Source organism: Nuphar pumila, chromosome 7 (genome assembly GCF_984573655.1).
Source record: "Nuphar pumila chromosome 7, dmNupPumi1.hap1.1, whole genome shotgun sequence".
Lineage (NCBI taxonomy): Eukaryota > Viridiplantae > Streptophyta > Magnoliopsida > Nymphaeales > Nymphaeaceae > Nuphar > Nuphar pumila.
In genome coordinates, this window is record NC_143255.1 from 70423979 (window position 1) to 70428131 (window position 4153).

A 4153-nucleotide genomic window follows, 5' to 3' on the forward strand; every position below is an offset into this window, starting at 1 on the left:
CTTCATTCCTACAAACTATGTTCAGGCATCCTGCATTCGGAGACCCGATGTAGGAGCGCCTCATTACGAGATTAAGGCCAGCATTATTCAGATGCTTCCATCCTTTTATGGCCTTAGTCATGAAGATCCCTACCGACATTTAGATGAATTTCTCGAAATCTGTTCTACTGTTAAGATACAGAATTTCGATGATGATGCTTTGAGGTTGACTCTATTTCCCTTTTCATTGAAAGACAAAGCCAAGTATTGGCTGAAGTCCTTAGATTCTATAGAAATAGAGTCCTGGGATCAGTTGCAACAGGAGTTTCTTCGAAAATACTTTCCCATTGGTCGCACGAACCAATATCGTAGAGCCATCACTAGCTTTTCAGAGCTAGATGGTGAGTGCTTTCATGAGACCTGGGAGAGAATGAAGGATCTCCTCAGGAAATGCCCCCATCATCAGGTGCCGAAATGGCAACTGGTGCAGAGCTTCTACAATGGATTGTTTGACAAGAATCGTCAGATGATCGACTCTTCATGTGGAGGGACATTCATGCTGAAGAGCGAGGATGAAGCATGGAGGTTATTTGATACATTGGCCGAGAATTCCCTCCACCATGCTTCGAGCTCTCATTCTGATAGAGCCACACCCAACATTCAGAAGAAAGCTGGTGTTCTTGAGATTGGTCCATCTACTTGCACTACAGTGCAAGGTAGACATGATTGCTCAGAAGCTGGACCAGCTTCTCTCAGGACCATCCACTACACAGCAGGTGTGTACTCTTTGTGCCAGTCCGGCACACGATATCACTGAGTGTCCTTCGGCATCTCAGTACCCTGAATTTGTTCAAGAACAAGTTCAGGCAGCTCAGGGTTACGTCAGACCGCCGAATAACCCATTTTTATCGACATATAATCCGGGTTGGCGTAACCATCCCAATTTTTCATGGAAGAATCCACAGTCTTCCATGTAGATGCCTACATCCTCTCAGCCAGTTCGGCAGCCATCTTTTACTCAGTCATTTCAAAGACCAAACTATTCTCAGTCTTCTTCTTCTTCTTCAGTCACTCCCCCGATTCAGCAAGAGTCTGCTCCGCTGACATCTTTTGAGGAGAGACTTCTCCAGGCATTCCAAGAGGTGAAAACCTCTAATCAGAACACCTTCGATAAGTGTAGCCAAATATTGAGCTCACATACGCAGTCCATTGTGAAGTTAGAGTCGCAAATGGGACAGTTAGCTGAGGCTATCAGTAGGAGACCTGAGGGTACATTACCGAGTCAGGCTGTCATGAACCCGAAGGGCAAGGACCAGATGACTGGAGGCCTGTTTCATACTGAGACACAGCAGCAGGCCAAATTTGTTATGACCCTGAGGAGTGGACGTGAGTTTCATGTCGATAGTAGAGAGAGGATAGAGGAGCCAGAGACCATTGTTTCACCTACTTCGGCTCAGCCATCATTATCATCCCCATCTCCATCATCATCATCATCATCTTCATCCTCAGAGAAGAAGAAGGATAGGAGTGAGCCTTCTCACAAAGAGGAGGAGCCAGCAGAGTATATTCCCCCACCACCCTATCCCAAAGCATTAGAGTCTCCCGGATATAGAGGAAAGCAAGGTGCGAAGATCCAGGACATGCTTGACATCTTCAAGCATGTGCAGATCAACCAACCTTTGCTCGATGCGATTCAGCAGGTGCCGGCATATGCCAAATTCCTGAAGGAACTATGTACGCATAAGCGTAAATCTAGAGAGAGAGTTCCTAACAGGGTCCATCTGACTGAGCAGGTGAGTTCAGTACTTCAGCATCAGACACCACCAAAGCTCAAGGACCCTGGAGCCCCTATCATTGTGTGTACCATAGGGAACATCCGGATAGAACGCGCATTGCTCGATCTTGGAGCAAGCGTGAACATTCTGCCCAGGTATTTCTTTGATTCTTTCGGGCTAGGAGAGATGAGATCGACTCCTATTACACTTCAACTGGCAGATCGTTCTGTCAAGGTACCGGGAGGTGTCTTGGAGGACGTGCTAGTTAAGGTGGATGATTTTTATTTCCCAGTCGATTTCATTATTCTTGATATGAAAGAAGTAGACAGCCTGCACCAGACTCCGATCATTTTAGGCAGACCATTCTTGGCGACTGCCAATGCATGCATCAATTGTAGAACCGGAGCCATGGATCTCTCATTCGGCAATCGGAAAGTCAAGTTGAATATTTTCAATGCCGCGATGGGTCAAGCAGGAGACATGGACTGCTTTCATGTAAATATCGCGCAGGAGTTGTTGGAGGAGCAGCCCGATTTGTATATTACTGAGGATTCTTTAGATTTGTACCATATAGAGAAGAATGGTGGTGTAGAGAGTATAGATGTGCCTAGAGTGTCGTTGGAGAGACCACCTTGGGGAGCCGTCATTGAGACTCTCCCACCACTTGCGGAGACCCCCGCCAAATCTTCGATCGAATCACCTCCGAAACTTGAGCTGAAACCCTTACCAGATTCACTCAAGTATGCTTATCTCGGAGATGATAAGACTCTGCCTGTGATCATCTCGTCCCTGCTCACTGAGGAGCAGGAGCAGAGATTGCTGACTATTCTTCGAGAGCACAAGGCAGCGATTGGCTGGGGAGTTGCTGATCTGAAGGGGATTGATCCTTCATTCTGCATGCATAGAATACATTGTGATGAGGAAGTCAATCCCTTTAGGGATATGCAGAGAAGGCTAAATCCCAACATGAAGGAAGTGGTAAAGAACGAGGTGGTGAAGTGGTTGGATGCCAGAATCATTTACCCTATTTCTGATAGCCAGTGGGTCAGTCCGATTCAAGTTGTGCCGAAGAAGTCAGGACTCACTGTGGTTGAGAACGAGAAGGGTGAGAGAATTCCGATGAGGACCACTACAGGATGGCGAGTTTGCATCGATTATAGGAAGCTGAATGTGGCAACTAGGAAAGATCATTTCCCATTGCCATTCATTGATCAGATCTTAGAGAGACTCGCAGAGCAGAGCCACTACTGCTTTCTAGATGGATATTCAGGATACAATCAGGTAGCTGTCCATCCTGACGACCAGGAGAAGACCACGTTTACATGTCCTTATGGCACCTTCGCATTTAGACGTATGCCGTTCGGGCTCTGCAATGCCCCGACCACTTTTCAGAGGTGCATGCTTGCTATTTTCTCAGACATGATAGATGATGTGATGGAAGTTTTCATGGACGACTTTTCAGTGTATGGCTCTTCTTTTGAAGATTGCCTCCAAAAACTTGCTCGAGTACTGAGTAGGTGTGCGGAGACAAATCTCGTCCTGAGTTGGGAAAAGAGCCATTTTATGGTCCAAGAGGGGATTGTGCTCGGACACATTGTGTCCAAGCGTGGTATTGAGGTTGACAGAGCGAAGGTGGAATCCATTTCCCGTTTGACTCCACCCACCTCTGTGAGGCAGATTCGATCATTTTTAGGGCATGCGGGCTTTTATAGGCGGTTCATAAAAGATTTTAGTAAAATCTCTCGACCGCTTTGCACTTTATTAGAGAAAGACCAGCCCTTTGTTTTCGGTGAGGATTGTATGAAGGCCTTTGAGATTCTCAAAGAGGCCTTGATTACTGCACCCATTTTGAGACCTCCGGATTGGACTCTCCTATTTGAGATTATGTGCGATGCATCTGATTATGCTATGGGGGCTATTTTAGGACAATGCATTGATAGGAAGCTCTATGTGATCTACTATGCTAGTAGAACTCTGTCTGATGCTCAGATGAATTATACTACGACAGAGAAGGAGCTACTTGCGGTAGTTTTTGCATTGGATAAGTTTAGGTCCTATTTACTCGGTTCGAAGGTGGTTGTCTATTCTGACCATGCAGCATTGAAATATCTTTTGAATAAGAAAGACACCAAACCGAGATTGATTCGTTGGGTTCTACTACTACAGGAGTTTGATCTCGAGATTCGAGATAAGAAGGGAAGCAAGAATGTAGTAGCAGATCACCTGTCCAGACTGATCATGGAGACCACGCAGGATCAGAGACCGATCAATGATTCTTTCCCCGACGAGCAAATCATGTCAGTCAAGACATCGCAGTTACCCTGGTTTGCAGATATTGTGAACTATCTGGTTTCGAGGCAGATACCTGAGCATTGGAACAAGAATGAGCGTGAGAGATC

At 46.1% G+C, this 4153-nt stretch overlaps 1 non-coding gene across 1 annotated transcript; it reads right to left on the reverse strand.

Annotated features, from left to right (window-relative positions):
- Positions 1 to 344: 344 nt before the first annotated feature.
- LOC149832382 (small nucleolar RNA R71) lies at positions 345 to 447 on the reverse strand. The gene has a single exon (XR_016433527.1). It is a non-coding gene; the product is annotated as a small nucleolar RNA R71 (small nucleolar RNA).
- Positions 448 to 4153: the final 3706 nt, after the last annotated feature.